Source organism: Somniosus microcephalus, chromosome 10 (genome assembly GCF_052327205.1).
Source record: "Somniosus microcephalus isolate GS21.2 chromosome 10, FLI_Smic_1.0, whole genome shotgun sequence".
Lineage (NCBI taxonomy): Eukaryota > Metazoa > Chordata > Chondrichthyes > Squaliformes > Somniosidae > Somniosus > Somniosus microcephalus.
This window is the reverse complement of record NC_140996.1, coordinates 174,427,680-174,450,253: the sequence shown is the minus strand read 5'-3', so window position 1 is coordinate 174,450,253 and position 22,574 is coordinate 174,427,680. Positions and strand designations below refer to the sequence as shown.

The 22,574-nt window shown below is 46.7% G+C and overlaps 1 protein-coding gene across 6 annotated transcripts in view; it reads right to left on the bottom strand.

The window, feature by feature from the left end:
* Nucleotides 1-22,574, bottom strand: part of sgcg (sarcoglycan, gamma) — a 1,055,765-nt gene that overhangs the window by 921,995 nt on the left and 111,196 nt on the right. For all 6 annotated transcript variants that reach the window (XM_085999188.1, XM_085999193.1, XM_085999189.1 and 3 more), the window contains exon 2: nucleotides 3,920-4,022. The gene's annotated coding sequence lies outside the window, so the exon portion shown is untranslated. The remainder of the gene's footprint in view (nucleotides 1-3,919; nucleotides 4,023-22,574) is intronic.

Here is a 22,574-nt window from a genome sequence, read left to right as displayed (position 1 = left end):
AATGGACATCTGGATAGAATGGATAGTTGAGGCATGAACCACAGAACCATTTAAAAAGCAATTTACAAAACAATTGGGTGCTGCAGTGGGTGAGTGGCCTTCCTCATCTATAAATTACTTTATAATCTTGTCAAAACTCAGTGAAGGCCATGTTTAAAAAAAACATGATTGTTGGGTAAACTTTAAGGCCTAGAAATTCAGTTGCCTTAGCGCCGCTTTTGAGGCGCTAGAGGGACTAGCGCCAGAGTTATGGCCAGTTTAAAAATTCCCTGGGGCCCTAAATCGGCGTTGCACCGGTAGCGCTGCGCCGGCACCGATGACGTCATCAGTGTGCGCAGCATCCCGGTTGCCGTGGTAACCCGCCCGAACTCCGAAATTGAGTTGCGGCCGCCTCGCCCGTGGCAGCCGCAAGCAACGTTCTGTCAGAGGTGCCTTACTCCAGTTTGCGCCGGTGCATTAAAGGCCCCGCGGCGGCCAGCCACTTTCCCGCCGGCCGCCTGCCCGCAGCTCCCTCCCCGGACTTCTCCCCCCCCCCCCCCCCCCGGAACAGATGCAAGCCCGGCACTTGTCCGAGGTGCCGGGCTCATTTTTAAGCTGATTTGCGCGGGCCGCGGCCGGGTGCAGGCAGCTCCTCCTTAACGGGAGGAGGAGGCCTGCATGTCCCCAGCCTGCCGCACCGCATCGGGTGCCGCAGCGCCGGAATTGCGGCGCGAAACGGCAGTTAGCGCCGATGTACCGCCGCAACGACCCTTCAGTAGCGCCGGCAGCCGTTTGGGCGCGGCACTACTGAATTTTTGGCGCGCGCAGGGGGACTTAGCGCCGGCACTAACTTCCGGCGCTAAAGCCCTGCCTACGCCAGAACCCAATTTCTAGGCCTAAATGTATTAAATATGTGATTGTCAATGCACATTGTGGGGGTCCTGGGAAAGGATTATTCTTCTCAAATCCATGGAGCTTTACTATTTCTATGAAATGTTGTGTTCTGGAGTTCATAGAGAAGCCCCCTAGGAGATCCATTTTCTTAACAGCTAATCCAAAGATGGTAGGTACTCTACTTCGATAGTAACATTCACTTTGCTTACCAACTATGCTGTGAGCATATTGTCAATAATTATATGTACAAGCTCCTTCAGAATAAGATGGAACTTTTATTCTCCTGTAGTTTCACCAAAATAAGCAAATTTATATTGCTGCATTCGTTGTGGCTCAAGAACAGCAGCATCATCTGGTTTAAAAAATATCCCACCATTCATTAGCATTCACACCACAGGTTCAACATCAGTGTAAAATGGTTCCGGCTGCGCACTGACACTAAACTTGTGAGGGACGATTTTCATCTGCGGATGTAAGACAATTATAATTTGAAAAAGGGTTAGACCCGAAACGTCGACTCTAATTTCTCTCCACGGATGTTGCCTGGCCTGCTGAGTTTTTCCAGCATTTTCTGTTGTTATTTATAATTTGCTTGGACTGCTTTAAGACCTGCCTGGATCTCAAATGTAAATCTAACGCAATTTTCTGGTCTCGCCTCATTTGCATAATTGTTCACAACTCCATGTGCACACTCAGACGGGACTAGGAATTACACCACTGGCAGGAGAGGAATTGTGTCTAAGTGAAGTTTTAAACAATTGAAGGGGATTTTCATAAGGAAGGGGGCAAAAATTCAGAAAGCTTCTGGATAGCATTAAAAGGCATTTCAACCCATCAGCAGCCTTTGCCAAGGCCGGAGAGGCAGGGATTTAAGAAGTAGCAGGTCAAGATGAAGGGAAAGGGATCCATAGGTGCAAGCATTTGTCTGCTCAGCACTTGGCCTCCTCTTTGATGGCGGCTGAAATTGAAGTGGTGCGGTATGAGTTGCTTACAAGGAGGGTTGCTCTCCACCATTCCACTGCACTATTCCTATAGTTCAGGACTACAAAATGTCTGCAAGAAGGTGCAGCTAAGTTTAAGGCTACAGTTAACTGTTACTACCCATGCACAGGTACAAGCTCTATGTTGAATAATAGCTGCAGGTGTCTTTACAGCAGATGGTACAGCTTGGGATCTGCGCTTCTGCTGCTCCAGACTCTGAAAAGGTAGGTTCTCATGGTCATTTCCGCATAGGTATGATAGGGTTCACAGAAATGGTTAGTGGAATCTTGGCAGGCAATGCTCCCATTAAGCTGCACAGCCACGCAGCGGTCTGGAGGTCCAGGCCAGGCCGCTCACCGGCTTTTAAATGGGAGAAACCGTGCATGTGAGGAACTTTGAATGGGCCATGCAGTCACTTAAAGGGACCGGTCACCAAGAAAAGAATTACAGGGAACATTGTTGGCAGGTGCAGCTAAATAGGCAATGCTGGCTCCAAATTGCCTGGCATGTCTTCTTTCATGAAGTACCAACCTTTAGCACTGCAAATCGAAGTCTTAAAAAGATGAAAATCCCATGTAAATCGGGTGTGTCATGACTTCAATGCAAATTAAAGCGGAACCTACCTCCTTCAGGGAGTCTTGTTCCACTTCATTCTGTATGAAATTGGGCCCTGATTCCAGATTCAGCTGTATTTAAACTATAACTACATTGCTTTGCACCAATGCTACAGTTCTAGTGTGAATGCATTCTTAAACAACAACAACAATAACAACTTGCATTTATATAATGCCTTTAACGTAATAAAACATCCCAAGGAGCTTCACAGGAGCGTAATCAGACAAAATTTGACACCGAGGCACATAAGGAGATATTAGGACAGATGACCAAAAGCTTGGTCAAAGAGGTAGGTGTTAAGGAGCGTCTTAAAGGAAGCGAGAGAGGTAGAGAGACAGAGAGATTTAGGAAGGGAATTCCAGAGCTTAGGGCAATTGTGGAGTGATTAAAATTGGGGATGCGCAAGAGGGTTGTAGGGCTGGAGGAGGTTACAGGGATAGGGAGGGCGAGGCCATGGAGGGATTTGAAAACAAGGATGAGAATTTTAAAATTGAGGCGTTACTGGACCGGGAGCCAATGTAGGTCAGTGAGTACAGGGGTAATGGGCAACGTTCCCACTTGCTCACTGGCTTTTACATGGAAGGAACCGCGCATGCGCAAAAATTTGAATGGGCCGCGCAGCCAGTTAAAGGGACTGCTTAGAGGGTACATTGGTGATGGGTGAATGGGACTTGGTGCGATTTAGGATACGGGGAGCCAACTTTTAGATAAGCTCAAGCTTATGTAGGGTGGAAGATTGGAGGCCGGCCAGGAGAGTATTGGAATAGTTGAGTCTAGGGGGAACAAAGACGTGGATGACGGTTTTAGCAGCAGATGGACTGTGGCAGGGGCGGAGACGGGCAATGTTACGGAAGTGGAAGTAGGCAGTCTTGGTGATGGAGCGGATATGTGGTCGAAAGCTCATCTCAGGGTCAAATACAACACCAAGGCTGCGAAAGGTCTGGTTCAGCCTCAGACAGTTGCCAGGGAGAGGGATGGAGTTGGTGGCATCTTGGCAGGTGCAGCCAAATAGGCAATGCTGGCTCCTGATCACCCTGGCATGCCTTCTTTCATGAAGTACCAACCTTTAGCACTGCAAATTGAGATCTTAAAAAGATGAAAGTCCTGTGTAACTTGAATGTGTCATGGCTTGAATGCAAACCAAAGTGGAACCTACCTCCTTCAGGGAGTCTCGTTCTACTTCTAAAAATACTCCAATATTCTCACAGTTTGTGTTGATGTTCTTCACAAACTGCAGTACAAATAGCTTGGTGGGGGAGGGGACACATGAAAAAACATGAAAGTGAAACAAATATCCTTTTTTGATGAATTTTGTACCTCCTTCCTCTTTCAAAATTGAAGAGCAGTAATCGGTTTAAATAATATATCAGCACTGCAGGGCTGACAGCCGAGTATCATGGACACAATGAAGGCTTGTTTAGAGTGGTAAGAAGAAGATGGGACTACTCACCTTTTTTTATCTTCTTCTTCAAAATGAGTCTATCCACCTGGTGTGCATTTTCTACCTTTTCCTTGATCAGCAAAAAGCTTAACTGGTCCTCAGTATTCCGATCCTACAAAAATCAACGAGTAATTTGGTTAAAATATTAACATTTTAGCAGCAAAGAAATAAACAGTGTGAACATCTGCCCGACAAGTATCTCTGCCCGAGGTTGTACAAACACGATCACAGCAGCTTTTACAATGGTTCTTCTCAGATTTTCAGAACAGTTCAAAAGAAAAACTGGAAATATACTGCAGGTCTGTCGAAATTTGCAAGTAAGAAGATAGGTTCATGTTTTGGGTGGGATCTAAAATGATAACCTGAGTTCTGATGAAAGATTCCACCTAAAAATTACACCCTACCATTCTCTTTCAGATACTGACTGATCTGATGTGCATTTCTGGCATTTTCTCTTTTTACTTCAAAAGAAATGTTCAGTGTTTGAGTGCACCTTGACACTGTTGGATAATTTAGTGATTCACCAATGTCAAAACCGTTAATTCTGAGTGCCAGATCAGCTTCGAGGGGAACTAAGCCCAGGGGATGAATATGAATGTGACATTTACCCAGGGCAGCAATAATAAGTTTTCCAATGATTGTGTCATAATACATCTTTCCTTTTAAATAGTGATGTAGAGGGATCCTTTTTCACACATTAGGGCCTAAAAATTCAGTTGCTTTGCACCTCCCATTAGCGCCCTAAGAGGGCACTAACGGGGTGCAAAGCAGCTAGTGCTTGGGCGCGGCGCCGCCAACGCCTCCCGCGAAATTCAGCGGGAGGTTAGCAGCGGTGGTAACCGTTAGTGCCCTGTGGCGCTGTGCCGCCAGCGATGACGTCATTGCCATGCGCAGCGCCCTGCTCACGCCCCGGCCGCGATCTTCAGTAGCGCCCCCTGACTTATCGGCGGACACTATGGGCTCAATTTTAACTCGGGTGCGGGGAATTGTCGGGTTCCCCAAATTTAATGTTTCCCACACGAATCTAAATGGGTCTGTGAGATTGATGCAATTTTAACTCAATTGGCCAATTGATTTCCAATGTGTGGGAACCCTTGGCAATTGAGTATTTCCAGTCAGAAAGTCGCAGAATATGACGTCATCATTGCTGCTGCTTTTAAGGTCCACAGCAAGCCTTGCATCTTCTGCAGGCTTCCAAACTTTACCATTGAGATGGCACGGGAGCCTGCAGGAGCAATGGCCAGTGGGAGGGCAAGAGCTGCCCCAAAATTTGATAGGGCTTCACTCCAGGCATTGCTGGATGGTGCTAGGGCCCACAGGGAGGTCCTGTTCCCTTCTTCAGGGAGGAAGAGGCCTCCCAGTCAGACCAAGACTGTGTGACTACAGGTGGCTGGGGAAGTCAACTCCTTGGGGCTCACATGGTGCACCTGGATGCAGTGCAGGAAAAGATTCCATGACCTTCATCGCACTGGAAAAATAAGTATGAAGTTTCCATCACCCTCAATCTGATCCCCATTGCCTTTCCTCACCACCACTCAGCTTTAGCAATCTCTTCCTCCACATCCCACTTGACACTCACATCCATGCAACCTTAGCCATTCCCTCTCTCTCTATGCTCACATTCACCTAACTATTCGACCATGCAACCCTCACACTCCCTCTCATTCTGATGCTTTGAACACAACTGACAACACACAGGGAGGGCCCTTGGTCTTGCAACCTCACTCCATCTTTATCTCCTTCTAAGTATTTATGCTATGCAATCTCTGCACTCACTCCATCATTCTCACTCAACCTACACTTGTCTCCCTCATTGCAGGAAAAGAGAGCTCACAACAGGAGAGAGCGAGCCAGGACAGGAGGAGGGCCACCCTCATTAGCCCAGCTCACCCCCTGGGAGGAAGCCGTCCTGGAGATTGTCGGGACTGACAGAGATGCGGAAGTTGGGGAAGGACAGACAGGTGCATCCCCGCAAGCTGGTGACAGAATAGTTTTCCATCTCTCTCATTGACATTGCATGAGTCGCTGATAATGATTCTGAAGCTACATCATATGGACTTATGATCATCTGCAAAATGCAATGTGCATGTAACCTTGGCATCACATCTCTAACTTTTTCCTTGACTCCCCCACAGGACCATTGAGAGCCCCCGTCCCCAGTGTGCAGGAGGAAGAGCCTGAGATTCCAGACTCCTCAGAGGAATCTGCAACCTCTGAGGGTGCAGCGTCAGCAGAAATAAGCACACCCAGCACCAGCGCAGACACTCACACCTCGGTGGGACCTTCGGGGCATAGAGTAGAGTTGTCACCTGGTGTATCACAGCTCACAAGTGAGCATCAGCAGATTGTGGAGACGGGGACAGCAGTGGAGAGTCCTCGTCGGAGTGTGCAGGACTCTGCCATCTCGGCTCAGCTGCATGTCGACCCTCTGCCTCTGGGTCCATCCGTAAAATCAGAGGTGATGGAACTCCATGCACAGATGCAGGAGTCTCTGGCAGGTTTTGTCTCCAGGGTCGCTGCAAGTGTGGAGCGAATGGAGGAGTCCATAGCGAACATGAGCAGAGCCTTTGTGGAGTCAGTGGCGCATGAACGCATCAACACGGAAAGGATGGCTACCTACGTGGAAATGATTTCTGCCTCCGTGGTAAGGCTGGCTACCGTAGAGGAGAGGCTGGCTACGGTAGAGGAGAGGAGGGCTACGGTAGAGGAGAGGAGTGCTACGGCCATGGAGGAGGTTAGTCGCCAGGGTATGAAAAACATGGTGAGTGTTCAGAATAGAATGACATCTCTTGAGGAGCGATGGGCATCTATTGAACAGAGAAACCAGACCTTCATGGAATTGTCGATGCTCAAGTAAGAAGCTGCGAGGCAAAAGAGTTTGACTTACTAGGCTAAGCAAATCTGGCCAGGATGAGTGCGTTCCTTGCATCCTGGGCAGCAATGTTCTCGCGTAATGCTGCCGCTGGTTGATGGGCCTCTGCAGGATGCTCGTTTTCGCCCTCCTCCTCCTGCTCCTCCTCCTCCTCATCATCATCATCTGAGGAGGGTATGTGAGGAGCCACTTGGTCCTCAGGAATCTGCAAGCCACGATGCTGTGCCATGTTGTGGAGTGCACAGCAAACCACAACGATTCTGGAGACCCTGGCTGCTGAGTACTGTAGGGCTCCACCTGATCTATCCAGGCATCTGAAGCGTATCTTCAGCAAGCCGATGGTTTGCTCGATTATGGATCTGGTGGAAATGTGGCTGGAGTTGTAGCACTCCTCAGCTTCGTTGGCTGGCCTCCTCAACGGCGTCATTAGCCAAGTCCTCAGGGGATAGCCCTTGTCTCCAAGTAGCCATCCGTGAAGTTGGTCTGGCGGCCTGAATAGCAGAGGCACACTAGACTGGTGCAGTATGAAGGAGTCATGGCAACTGCCAGGGTACTTGGCACAAACATGCAAAATCTCTTTTTTGTGGTCACACGCCAGCTGAACGTTAAGGGAGTGGAAGCCCTTGCGGTTGACAAAAATACCTGGATTGTGATGGGGTGCCCTAAGGGCCACATGTGTGCAGTCAATGATGCCCTGCACCCTTGGAAAGTCTGCCAGATGAGCTAATCCAACCGTTCGTGCCCTCACATTTGCGCAATCCCTGGTGAAATGGATGTGATTGTGCGTGAGGACAAAGAGGGCATCGGTTACCTGAGTGATGCAAGTGTGTGCGGCCGACTGGGAGATACCGCTGATGTCTGCTGATGATCCCTGGAATGAGCCTGAGGCAAAAAAGTTGAGTGCGGTGGTGACTTTGATGGCCACTGGTAAGGAATGACCACCTGGTCCTCTGGGCAGCAGGTCTTGCTGTATCATTGCGCAGATGTCAGTCACTACCTGCCGCGAAAGTCGGAGCCGCCTTTGGCACTGCTGCTCAGTCATGTTGAGGTAGCTGACCCTGTGTCTGTAGACCCTGTTTGGGGGGTATCTCCTGCGCCGACGGGCTTCCATGTGCTGGCCCATTCTGGCCTGTGCTGCCTCAGGTGGGTGAGCAGCAGCCTGGCGCTCCTGCTGCTGCTGCTGTTGCTGGTGCTGTTGTTGTTCCTGGTTCTGCTGCTGCCGTGCCTGCTGCTGGAGGTCCTCTAATGCCAAGAAGGGAAGGAAAAAAAGGCCTCCATGCTTCTGGTAGATGCCTCCGTTGAGGAAACGCTGAGTGAGGGTGGCGAGAGGGGCTTTGCAGGAGGTCACACTGGAGAAGTATGCGAGGCTCCAACCTTCCACAGGTGTGGTTAAGCCTGGTAAAAGTTGCCCCAGGCCTGAGACAACAAAGTCCTGCCACCTGAAAATGATGACTGATCAAATCTCCTCATTAATGGTTGACCTGCAGCTGATAGTCAGCAAGCCAATAGTGCTCACGCCAGGTTTCACAGGCGTGATCCCCACCAGGCGTGTTTTACGTGGGAAAAGTGTTAAACAGGCAAGGGCCTGCTAAAATGGGATTATAAAGGCCAAATAGTGCTGTTTAAGGGCCCTAAAGACCAATCCTGCCTGTTGCAGGCGGGACTGATTCGGGACCATCAGACACGCCTGGGTTAAAATGGCTAGGTGTCGGGAACCAGGCCGAGGGGGGTCCCGACTGTAAAGTCCGTGCCTCAATAATACACAGACTTCGGGAGAACAGTTTAACAGGTACTTTACTGAACAAGAGGCAGCTTGAAACTAAAACTACAGAAGCCTGCTAGGGCCTTTTATACAGGGGTGGTCACTGCCGGTACTGCAGTCTAAGACCAGTTATTCCCTTAAAGGTACATACACAACAATTCCTCCCCTTTTAGATAAACAGTACATAACATTCATTTAACAACTAAATAATAACTAATTACAATTACAATTTTCTCAGTAATATATACATCAACTGAAATAGTCATTTATAAGTTCAGTCTTTGAGGAGGCTTCCTGATCCGGACTGGATAGCCCCTTTCTCGAGTATCCTGTTCTGGCGGTGGAGTCAAGTCTGGCTCATTGTCATTGGTTGGTTCATCAGCTTCCAATACCCTTGCTTCTGAGGTAGACGCAATCTGTACTTCGGGCTCATTACCAGGTGCACATGCTTGTGGTACAGGTTTGACTTGTTCCTGTGACTCTAGAATCTGGTCAGCATGGCGTCTCACAATGCTCTCTCCAACGTCCACTGTGTACATTAGTGGTCCCTGCTGTGTGCATATCGTGCCTGGTTGCCATTTTTCTGTTCGGTAGTCGCGGGCCAAGACTGGTTGCCCTATCTTGAAGCTCCTGGTTGGCTTCTCATTTATGTGCTGGAACTGCTTATCCTCAACATCTCGTCTTATGTTTGGTTTGAGCAAATCCAAGCGACATCTTAGTCTCCGGTTGAAAAACAGTACGGCTGGAGTTTGGTTGGTTACTGCATGTGTCGCATTCCGGTAAGCAAACAGAAAGTTATCCACCTTGTGTTGCAGTGGTATGTCGTCATTATACATTGCCTTTATGGCCTTTTTAAAGGTCTGAACAAACCTCTCAGCCAATCCATTTGTGGCTGGATGATATGGGGCAGATGTGTAATGTTTCACCCCATTATTCTTCAGGAACCTCCGGAAATCCTCAGACACAAACTGTGGGCCATTGTCGGAAAAGATCTGTTCTGGCAACCCATTCCTGGCGAAGATGGTTCTTAGGACTGCAATAGTTTTCTCCGTGGCGGTGGAGGACATTTTAATGACCTCTGACCATTTCGAATGGGCGTCCACAGCGATTAGAAACATTGAGTCCATAAATGGACCAGCGAAATCAATGTGTACCCGTTGCCATGGAGATGAGGGCCACTCCCATGGATGTAGCGGGGCTTGTGGTGGAGCGTTTTGGACCTTCTGGCATCCTGTGCATCTCTTGGTCATATCCTCGATTTCTTTATCGATTCCCGGCCACCGCACAAACGCCCTGGCTAGGCTCTTCATTTTTACCCCTCCCAGATGACCCTCGTGAAGCTCATTGAGTACTCTATCTCTCAACTTGGGTGGAATTACCACTCGGGATCCACACATCAAGGTTCCCCGGCACACTGACAGCTGTTCCCTCCTTGGCGAGAATGCTGGCAACAGTGAGTCGCCATATGCTGGCCATCCCTTCACCGTCAAATCATAGACCCGAGAGAGTGTCGGGTCATTTCGGGTTTCCTTCTCAATATTTGCGTTTGTAACAGGCAAACATTCGACTATGGTCGCATGGAATATCTCCACAGGGTCCACTGCAGGTGCTTCTTCCGCTGTAGGCAATGGTAGGCGCGACAGCCCATCAGCGTTTCCATGTTGTTTTGTACCTTTGTACTCTATGTCATACTGATGTGCCCCTAGAAAAAGTGAACATCTTTGCAGCCGTTGCGCCGTCATTACCGGAACGCCCTTCTTTGGGTTAAAAATTGAGACCAGGGGTTGATGATCAGTCAGTAAGGTGAATTTCTGCCCGTGCAGATAGTGATTGAACTTCTTCACCCCCCACACCAGGCTGAGGGCCTCCCTGTCAATCTGGGCGTAGTTACGCTCGGCTGAGGTTAGCGAGCGCGATGCAAAGTCTATTGGCCTCTCTGAACCGTCACGGAATTTGTGTGTCAGCACCGCTCCAATGCGGTAAGGTGACACATCACATGCCAACCGAATCGGTAGTGTTGGGTTGTAGTGGGCCAATACTTCTTTTGAAGTGATTTGGCATTTACATTCCTGAAAGGCACGCTTACACTCATCACTCCATTTCCATGTTACACCAGTTTGAAGGAGGGCGTTCAGTGGGTGCAGAATTGTAGATAAATTCAGCAAGAACTTATGGTAGTAGTTCACCAACCCGAGGAACGACCTCAGTTGCGACACATTTTCTGGTGCTGGAGCCTTGACTGCAGCCTCAATCTTGTCCGGCGACTTATGCAACCCTCATCAATCATGTGGCCACAATACGAGATTTGTCTCCTGAAGAACTCGCATTTGGGACGGTTGGCTCGTAGCCCATATTCCTGCAATCTCGTGAGCACCTGTTCCAGGTTGGCAAGGTGTTCATTGTCATTTTCGCCCGTAACCAGGATGTCGTCCAAATAACACTGGGTCCCCGGGATCCCTTGCAGGACTTGTTCCATTGCCCTCTGCCACATAGCCGGGGCCGATGCTACCCCAAATACCAGTCGATTGTACTGGTAAAGGCCTTTTTGAGTGTTTATCGTGAGGTATTTCCTAGATGCTTCTTCCACCTCCATTTGTAGATACGCTTGAGCCAGGTCAATCTTTGTAAAACGTTTCCCTCCAGATAGTGAGGCGAAAATATCTTCTATCCGCAGAAGCGGATACTGTACTGTGTGCAGGACTGGGTTCACAGTCACCTTGAAGTCCCCACGGATGCGAACCTTCCTTGGCTCTCCAGGCGTGCTGCTCAATGCTTTCTTCATTACAGGAACGATGGGTGTGGCCCACTCGCTCCAGTCCACCTTAGACAGCACCCCCGAGCGCTCCAGACTCTTCAGTTCAGCTTCCACAGCTGGGCGTATCGTGTATGGCACCGCTCTGGCCTTGAAAAATTTTGGGGTTGCGTTATCCTCAATCTTTATGGTTGCCTTTACTCCTTTTAGAGTCCCAAGTCCTTGTTGGAACACCTCTTCCGCGTCAGATAGAATTTGTGACAGACGTCCAGGTGCGACGTCATCATCTTTTTTGTCAGTCACAGTTAGTGCCAGAATGGAATGCCAATCCAATTGTAGTCTTCGGATCCATTCACGTCCCAATAATGGTGGTCCTCCATCTCGTAGTATATACATGTATAGTTTCTGTGTTTCCTTTCCGTTATATTCGACTGGCACCCTTATTTTTCCTCTGGGGTAGACCTTTTGCCCCGTGTATGTCTTCAATACAATGGATGTGTCCTTTAAGGGTATGTGTGAGAATAGCCGCTCATAGTCTCGTCGATTCATGACAGTTAGGGCTGATCCTGTGTCCAATTCCATCTTCACTGGGGACCCTGCTATCATGAGGCTGACCCAAATGGTTCGGTGATCTTCTTTTGCGATCACGTTGTGTAACTTTAAACAACTTAGTCGCCTGCTCCCGGAGTCCTTATCACTCTCCTGATCTTCTGAACTACTATCTGTCAGTTTCTTTACTTTCCTGTACGGTTCCTTAGTAGTTCTTGTCGTGTTGGTCTTCTTTCCCAACCTGCAGACTCTTGCTATATGTCCCATCTTCCCACATTGCCTGCATATTTTGTCTTTAAACCAGCAGTCCTTCTGCTCATGGGTTGTTCTGCCGCAGCGATAGCACTTTTCGGCTCCATACGCCATTTCGTTAGCGCTGTATTCTTGTGGTTTCTGTTGTATTTCCGCAGCTCCCCATGCTGCTGCTTCATAGGATACTGCCACGCTGAAAGCCTGTTCTAGCGTCAGGTCCTTTTTTGAAAGTAGTCGTTTCTGGGTTCCTTCACTCTGGGGCCCGCAGACAAACTTATCCCGTAAGGTGTCTGCCAGTCCTGCTCCGAACTGGCAGTGCTTCGATAACTTGCGTAGTTCCGTAAGATAGTCAGCATTGCTCTCATCTTTGTGCTGGTTTCTTTTATGGAACTTGAATCTTTCTGCTATCAGCAGTGGTGTAGGGCTTAGATGTTCCTGTAAGATATGAACAATCTCCTCAAAACTTTTCTCTATTGGTTTAGCTGGGGTAATTAAATTCCACAATAGGCCGTACGTATTCACACCCATCAGATTTAATAATACCAACGCCCTCTTTCCATCGGCCACCTCATTTGCCTTGCAGTACACTTCGATTCTTTCTACATACGTGGTCCAGTCTTCTACCTCATTGTCGAAAGCAGTGATACTGCCACTTTTCGGCATCTTGGGCGATTTAAAATGGCGCCTCCCGCGCTTTTGCTTCTTCCCCTTACTGCCACGCTGTTCCTAGCGTTCTACGGGGTAATGGCGGCGACCCGCAGCTTCGGCGCGTCTCGCTTTCCTTCCCCCCCGTTTAGTTTCTCTCTGCTGTCCTGTTCTCAAGCACCGACCGCGCCCTGTGCGCTCCACCCTCTCTCTCTTGTTTTCTTTTCCCGACGACACTGCGCGGCCCGATTTGTAGAGCCGCTCGATCGAGCTTGAGCCCGCCGCAGTCCGGAAGGGTCAGCGCGCTACCTGCTACCAGCACGATTCGCTGGAACCACAGTCTCTCCCGCAATTCTCCAAACACCGATGGATTCTTTGGGCGGTTGCCCTCAGTCGACGCCCGTTGCTCAGACTACGACCTTCCAGGACCTTCCTTTCAGGCGAGATCCCCGTGAGATGATGCCACACTGCAGGTGAGTTTGAACTTCCTCGTCGCCACTGTAAAGTCCACGCCTCAATAATACACGGACTTCGGGAGAACAGTTTAACAGGTACTTTACTGAACAAGAGGCAGCTTGAAACTGAAACTACAGAAGCCTGCTAGGGCCTTTTATACAGGGGTGGTCACTGCTGGTACTGCAGTCTAAGACCAGTTATTCCCTTAAAGGTACATACACAACACCGACCCCCAGGTTTTGCGATTTTAACCCCCCACACGCCTCAAATCCCACCTGACGGCTGAGTTAAAATTGAGCCCTATATCCGACGGGGACAGGGGGGCCTACCTACAGTCGGAGCAGCGCAAATTAAAGAGAAGGAGCCGGGCGGCCATTTTTGTTGCTGGCTGCCTGCCAGCATTTGCCCCCTCTGCCATCCCCGGCCTCCTGTGAAGCCCCCCCCCCCCACAGGGTGCCGACTGCGCTCCGTGAGCCTGGCACTTCTCTTAAGTGCCGGGCTCTTTTGCTGGCACTCCGAACCCTGGTGGCTCAGCTGGGTCCCGGGTCACGCTGTGCTGGGCCCCTCCCCTTTAAGAAGGGGAGGAAGACCTGCAGTACTGCGGCGCGACGTGCCGCAGTGCCATATTCACTCACAGCACCCCAAGAAGGAGGCGGGGCATTTCCAGTAGCACCCCGCTTCCCTCTTGGGGTGCTACCGGTGAATTTTGGCCGCGGGGATGCTAATATTTTCGGGGCACTAAAAGTATCACCCTGGCGAAGTTAGCACCTCAAAGGGGGCACAGCTCAATTTTCCCCCCAGTAGTTTCCATGTGAAGAAGGTAAATATATAAACACCTGACCTAAGAGCTAAATGTATTGTTAGATATAACTTAATGAGATCAACTCGCTTTGATACAGATGCTGAAGAAGCACATTTCAGACACAAAATTCAATGTAAAGTATCAAACAAGAAAACATTTTTCCCAATTATGTTTTGTGGCTATTATTTAAAAAGTGCATCCCAACTATGAACAGCTTGGGTGGGAGCACCTGTTATTGCCACACAGAGTAACTATTTACCAATCTCCTACTAAAACCATCAGAATTGTCATGAAAAGATAGGAGATTACATAATGAACATACACAAAATATTCATATTGTCCGGTCTTTGTACAGACAAATAGCAATTACCAATAAAAACTCAATTAAGGTACGTCAACATGTTAGGCTTAAGACAAAGCTGGCTGCCTGAAATTAATCGCGGTCTATTTTCTAAAATGATAAAACATTTCACAAGGTGATAATATGCAAGTACTAAGGTGGAATGTGATGTCTTTGCAAAGCTGGTGTTAATAATTTACTTTAATTTTAATCACGAAATGAAATACAGCCAATTAAGCAGTATAGATGTTGGGATTAGTACTGAATAAAGCAGCACAATCGAGGGTATTTACATAGAGAATAACAGATGGTTGGCAGCGTATTACAGTCTTAACAGACTCCCAGAATCTTTCTATGCCTGGAAATTACTCTTGGTGACATCAGTGTACAGACACATAACATGTTGTGATAATATTCCTCTGCTACTTTAATGGAAGCATTAATCTTTTAATTTGAATAGTTTAATGTCTCCCTTAAACTAGAGGACAAAGGAATGTCATAAGAATGTGTTGAGCGTTTGTAAGTTACTATTGCCAAGAGTTATTTCTAGGATATAGTCTTCTAATTGTTTCTATTTTTGAGCTTTTCTATTTCAGTTTCCTTTTTGCTTACCAATTTTCCTTTATTTTATTCCACTGAATTGCCCCACAATTCTAAACATGCACTTTTACTGGTGTCTTTCAGTTATTTTCTGTTACAACTTTCATACGCTAGAACCATCAGGCCGGTAGGCGGGACAAGCATAAAACCCACCCAATGCCATCAATTTGAGGCCTGGGCCATTTTAACTCCACGGACTCATTTATATCCCACCGGACAGCTGCCTGTAATGATATCAGCAAATAGTGATGGTATTTGCCTGTTTGATTATTTATGCCTTACCAGCATATTTGCCTGATTGATTATTTATGCCTGACCAGCAGAGGGCATGTGAGAGACAAGCAGTTTAGTTTTAGTTTCGTTTTAGATGGATCTCTAAGATGGTGTCTCCTGTAATGCTGTTAACATGCTTGAAGACACTTTAGAAAGCAATACATGGTGTCAGAAGTGATTGAAAGAGATGAAGAGGAAAAATCTGAAGTTAAATCAGCTCTCCACATATTAGCAAGCTAAAAGAGAACATCGTTACTTACCATTGGAGAATAGCTAACGAAGTGAAAAAATGGAAGGTTTACACCCACCGGCGAAGCTTCAGTTGACAGGTAATGTGGCTGAAAATTGGAGGAGGTTCAAACAACGTTTGGAGTTGTATTTAGCGGCAATCGGAGCTGACGAGAAAAGTGATAAAATGAAAGCGTCAGTGTTCTTACATGTCGTGGGTGATGAAGCACTGGAGGTGTATAATAACTTCACATTAGCTGCTGATGGAGACAAAATGAAGTTGGATAAAACAATGGAACAGTTTGAGGCCTGCTGCATACCTAAACGTAACGTGACGTATGAGAGGCACAGATTTTTCACATGTGTACAGAAAACGGGAGAGACTATTGATCAGTATGTGACTGAACTGAGAAACCGAAGCAAAACATGTGAATTTGGGGGACTGACAGAGTCGCTGATAAAAGACAGACTGGTGTGTGGTATTCCAGATAATGGTCTAAGGGAAAGACTGCTAAGAGAGCAAAATCTAGACCTGGGAAAAGCCATAGCACTGTGTAGGGCTACAGAGACTGTGAAGTCGCAGGCAAAGGAGCTGTTCAGTGACAGTAGCTGCAACGTGGATGCAGTGAAAAAGAACGGATACAAACCGTTTAACAAAAAGAGCGCCAATGTGAAAAAAGAGGCATGGCCAGCGAACAAAAATGAAAGGGGCAATCGAAAGTCATGTAGTCGATGCGGTACACAGCATCCACCAAAATTTTTTCCAGCATATGGTAAAACATGCAATAGTTGCAACAAAAACAACCATTATGCCCGTTGCTGCAAGAACCAAGCGCAACAAAGCAAGGTCCATGCAGTAGATGAAAGCGAGATAGCGGAGTTCTATGTAGATGTTGTGTCTGAAAACAAAAAAGAAAAAAGAGACTGGATGTTGACACTAAAAGTGAATGACATACACATTCCATTTAAATTGGATACTGGAGCACAAGTTAATGTGATATCAGAGACTGATTTTAAGAAAATTAGACCCAGACCAAAGATACATGGAATAAAAGTGAAAGTGACAGGATACTCAGGTACTAATATACCAGTGAAAGGAAAATGCATTGTCAAAATGACACACAAGGACAGAGAGCACACGCTAGCATTAATCATGGTGCCAAAGGATGTGCAAGCCATACTAGGTTTAATAGCCTGTGAGAGACTGAACCTGGTATAGAGAGTCCTCGTTGTGGAAAGCAAAGGAGAGACAGTCTATGATGAACTCATGAAAGAGTACAACGACCTATTTAAGGGTCTAGGCTGCCTTCCAGGAGAACACACGATCAGAGTAGATAAAAGTATGCCAATGGTCATACATCCATGCAGAAAAGTTCCGTTTGCTCTTCAAAAGCAACTGAAGGCAGAGTTGGACAGGATGGAAAGCCTGAACATGATTCAGAAGATAGATGAGCCAACTGAGTGGGTGAGTTCCCTCGTCATTGTGGACAAAAAGAATGGAAAGCTCAGAATTTGCCTGGATCCAAGTGATCTAAACAGAGCAATAAAGAGAGAGCACTTCAAGCTTCCTACACGTGAGGAAATCATGTCACAGTTTGCAAATGCAAAGTATTTCAGCAAGTTAGATGCATCATCAGGATTTTGGCAGATGAAATTGGACGAGGCAAGTTCAAGACTGTGCACGTTCAACAGTCCATTTGGCAGATACAGATTCCTAAGGTTACCATTTGGCATTGCCTCAGCTCCTGAAGTGTATCACAAAACTATCCATATGATCTATGAGCACCTGGAGGGAGTTGATACATCAATGGATGACATCATAGTATGGGGAACCACGAGAACTGAGCATGACGAGAGACTGAAAAAAGTGCTGGAAGCAACAAGGAAAAGAAACCTGAAGCTGAATAGAGAGAAATGCCAGCTCGGGGTGACAGAACTGACATTCGTAGGAGATATCCTTAGCGGTGAGGGCATCAGACCAGATCCCAGAAAGGTGTCCGCCATTGAGAATATGCCAAAGCCACAATGCAAAAAGGACGTGCAGAGGTTTAATGGAATGATCAACTACGTGGGTAAATTCATATCCAACCTCTCAGAAAAGATGGCGCCACTGAGACGACTAACTGAAAAGAACACAGAATGGGAATGGAATCATGAGCATGAGAAGTCATGGAGCGATCTAAAGAAACTGCTCACAGAGGAAGCAGTTCTGAGGTTTTATGACCCAGCAAGACCCATCAAGATATCATCAGATGCATCACAGAGTGGGCTCGGTGCCGTTCTTCTGCAAAAATATGACTACTGGCAAACTATTGCATATGCATCGCGCTCAATGACAGACGCGGAGACGCGATATGCTCAAATAGAAAAGGAGCTGCTCAGCATCACATGCGCCTGTGAAAGATTTCACCAGTTTGTGGCAGGACAAGCAATCAGTGTAGAGACTGACCATAAGCCCTTGATTGCGTTGTTCCAAAAGCCACTAAATAGCTGTCCGCTTAGAATACAAAGAATGATGATCAGGCTGCAACGCTATACACTGAATGTTGCGTACACACCGGGTAAGCTGATGTATACAGCAGACACGTTGTCCAGAGCTGTTGACCCAAGAGAGCTCGCAAACACCAAAATGGATGAAAAAATGAACGCCTACGTGGACATGATCACAAGTGCACTGCCCATAGCAGATGCAAAAATGGAGCTCATAAAGACAGAGACAAACAAAGATGAAACAATGAGACGACTGAGGAAAAGCATCTTGGATGGATGGCCCAACATGAAGCAAAACTGCTCACCTGACATGGCAGAGTATTGGAACTGCAGGGCGGAACTATCAGTGGTCGAAGACATCATCTACAAAGAGGAAGAAAATAGTTATCCCAAAGAGTCTGAGAAAAGAGATGCTAAAAAGGATCCATGGAGGACATCTGGGAATCGAAAAGTGTAAGAAAAGAGCACGAGAGGTGATGTACTGGCCACGAATCAACCAAGATGTGACAAATGAGGTGTCAAACTGCACAATATGCCTGAAATATCGAGCAAGCAATCCGGTAGAACCACTAAAGCCACACCCAGCGCCAGACAGACCTTACCAGAAGGTAGGCGCTGACCTATTCGTATGTCAAGGGAAGGACTATCTTGTAGTCACAGACTATTACTCCCTGTATCCAGAGGTTTGTAGACTGTACACCACCACTGCAGATGCTGTGATAACATGTATGAAAGCCATATTCTCCAGACATGGCGTGGCAAGCGAGGTCTTCACAGACAACGGACCCCAGTTTTACAATGCAAGTTTTCGACACTTTTCCAAAGAGTGGGACTTTGTCCACACAACGTCAAGTCCTCACTTTCCACAGTCCAATGGACTAGTGGAAAAATCGGTCCAGACAGTGAAAAGACTGATGTACAAGGCAAAAGACAGTGGAACTGACTTCTACCAGAGCATGCTTGTATACCGCACAACGCTGCTCGAGTGTGGTATGTCACCAGCCCAACTCCTTATGGGACGTCTGCTAAGGTCAAACCTACCCATCCTGGAGAACCTCCTGAAAACAAAAGAGGGGGAGAAAGTGAGGAAGTTCAAAGAACAACAGAAAGAAAAGCAAAAGTACTACTATGACAGAGGAACACAAAACCTACCTGAACTCCACACTGGTGACCAAGTAAGGTTCAAAGACAAAACAAACATATGGACTCAGAAGGGAACTGTCCTGAGTGAAGTTCAACCAAGATCATACACCATTCAGACAGATGAGGGTGCTGTTCTGCGAAGAAATCATCGAGATCTTCTCATGGGACTAGCCACAGCAAGTCAAAAGACTGATACTGTTGAACAACCTGATCACACAGCAGGTCAAAAGACTGATACTGTTGAACAACCTGATCACACAGCTGAGAAATCATCACCTGAGGCAACAACTCAGATTCAAGGACAATCAATCAGTAAATCCTCAAGACGCGTGAAGCCTCCTGAGAGACTCATTGAGCAAGTTTAAGGACTCTTGTTATAGAAGGAAGTAATGTTATCTTATTCTTTCTTCAAGTTTTAGTGTATTTACATATTTCATGTGAACACACAAAACAAGGTTAACTAACTTTGATAATGATAATGATAATGTAAGGTCATTAAGTGTTACAGTTAAAATGCAGAGTAATACAAAGAAAACATGTTGTTAGATAAAAGTTAAATACTTTTGTTTTAAGAAAGGGAGATGTAATGATATCAGCAAATAGTGATGGTATTTGCCTGTTTGATTATTTATGCCTTACCAGCATATTTGCCTGATTGATTATTTATGCCTGACCAGCAGAGGGCATGTGAGAGACAAGCAGTTTAGTTTTAGTTTCATTTTAGATGGATCTCTAAGATGGTGTCTCCTGTAATGCTGTTAACATAGATGAACAGACTTTAGATAAAAAGACATCTCTTTCATGAATGTGTCGTCATTGAACCCACATACAAATCAATACACTGCCCACCCAAAACAGTTGTAAAGATACAGTTGGCTAGCTGCTGGAAGCAATGATTCAGCTGCCCAGACCCTTACCTAACAAAGATCTATCAATCTCAGTTTTGAAATTTTCAATTGACTAGCCTAAACAGCTTTTTGGGGGATAGTTCCAGATTTCTGCCACCCTTCCCGACACCCCTGAATGGCCTAGCTCCAATTTTAAGGCTATGTTCCCTTGTTCTGGACTTCCCAGCAGAGGAAATAGTTTCTCTCTGTCTACCATATCAAATCCTTTAATCATCTTAAACATCTCAATTAGATCACCCCTTAATCTCTTATATTCGAGGGAATACAAGCCTAGTCTATGCAACTTGTCCTCATAATTTAACTCTTTTAGCCCCGGTATCATTCTGGTGAATCTGCGCTGCACCCCCTCCAAGGCCAGAATGTCCTTCCTGATGTGCAGTGGCCAGAACTGACCAGGCCTCCAGATGGGGTCTAACCAGAGCTCTACACAATTATAGCTTAATTCCACCCTGTGTATTCCAGCCCCCCTTGAGATAAAGGCCAACATTCCATTAGCCTTTTTAATGATTTTTTTCTACTTGTACTCTAATGTTTAGTGATTTCTATACATGAACGCCTAGATCTGGCTGCTCCTCCACAGTTCCTAGCTTTTCACCGTTTAAAAATACTGTGATCTATCTTTCTTAGGTCCAAAGTGGATGACCCTGCACTTCCCCACATTGAACTCCATCTGCCACAGTTTTGCCCACTCAATACAGGGTAGGATAGGAGCAGCAGAATTTTGGATGAGCTGAAGTTGATAGAGGTTGGATGGCGAGAGGCTGGCCAGCAAATCATTCGAGTAATCAAGTCTGGAGGTGATGAATGAGTGTTCCAGTGGCAGATGGGCTGAGTGAGGTAGGGATGGAGGTGGGTGATGTTGCAGGGGTGGAAGCAGGCAGTCTTTGTGATGGAGAGGATATGGGGTCAGAAACTCAGCTCAGTGTCAGACAAGATGCTGAGGTTGCAAGCAGTCGATTTGAGCTGGAGACAGTGGCTGTGGAGGAGGATGAAGTCTGTAGTGAGGGTATGGAGTTTGTGGCAGGGCCAAGAACAATGGTTTCGGTCTTCCCACTGTTTAGGTAGAGAAAACGATGACTCATCCAAGATTATATGTTAGACAAACAATCTGATAGTACAGAGGCAGTGGAGGGGTTGAGAGAGGTGGTGAAATGGTAGACCGGGTGTTAGCATACATGTGGAATCTGACCACATGTCTGCAGATGGCATTGCCAAGGGGCAGTATATAGATGAGGAAGGGGTGGGGGGTGTGCAAAGATGTTTCTTTGAGGCACTTCTGAGGTGATGATGATGGGGTGGGAAGAAAGGCCATTGCTACAAATGCTCCTGCTACCCTACCTGCAGCACTACTGTGACCCTGGCTCCTCTATTGTTCAGTTCCATAATGGGTAGTTCACCAGAAAGCTGGAAAATGTTTTTTTTTTAAATCTGGCCCACTGTTCCTTTAACAAACTGTCATAGCAGAAACAGCAGCTTTACCAATGAATAATTGATGGTAAAGAGGTCTTTATGGCATCGCAACAAGCCAATGTCCTATTCTTCAGCTGCTTCTGATGTTAAGCCCTTACAAATGCTAGCGTAGCAAATAAATTTACATTCTGCTAGGGATCACCCATAATTCACAAGATAGCGTAGAGACAAAATGATCTCTACCATATTGCAGGAAGAGGTAAGCAGTGCAACTAAGACTGCAGAAAGTCTGTCCTTGGCCACAAGTGACATCCATCATGTGCAGCACTAATAAATTGTGTTGTGTCACTGCAAGCACTACCTCACAGAATGCTTTGAGTAGTGGAGCAAATAACTGCCAGGCAACTTTTACTGTGTTGAGCCCCTTCCCGGAAAAAAAATATAAAATGGTTAAAATATAGCAAGTGACTGAAAACTGCCTCAATCTGTAATTTCCAGAACATTATGGATTCTGTTACACAGTTACATGCAAATGCCTGTGTGCTCCTGTTTAAAATCTGATTTTAAAAATACAAGGTCCTGTGCTCTCATCTTCTGAAAACAAGGTGGAAGTCTTCCTGAAATTGGTTGAGTTTTTCTCGTGTTACATGCCCTGCAATATAACAAGTAGCAACTTCTCAAAGCAGCACACTAACTACTTACACAAAAGGAAAGATTTTCTTTCTTTACCAGATTCTCTTTTTAATTAACTTCCAATGTAAACATAAGCTGAGACTTTTTAAAGCAGAAGCCAGTACAGAGTTTTCTTTGCCCTACAGTGGCAATTTGAAAAATTAAAAAGATAAAAGCCTTGAAGTTCTGTGGGGGTACTCCTGCTCACCCACTGCTAGTTTGGTGAGAGACTATTGGGATCCCTGGAGAAGCAGCACAAAGGCTGAAAATAGCCATTTACGCCGTAGCTCTGGAGTTCAGTCAACCTCCCACTGAAGTTAAGATGGGAAATTGAGAAACCCCCACGGAATTTCTAGGCCATCATTTCTGGGGGGGGGGGGTGGGTGGGGGGAATGACTGTACTACCTAAGTTGACACTTGGAAAATGGGCAGGCTGAAAGCACTGTGATGGCATGTTCCTGCCCATCTGAAGATCGACTCCATTTTCCAGGCAGCATATGGTGTGATTTA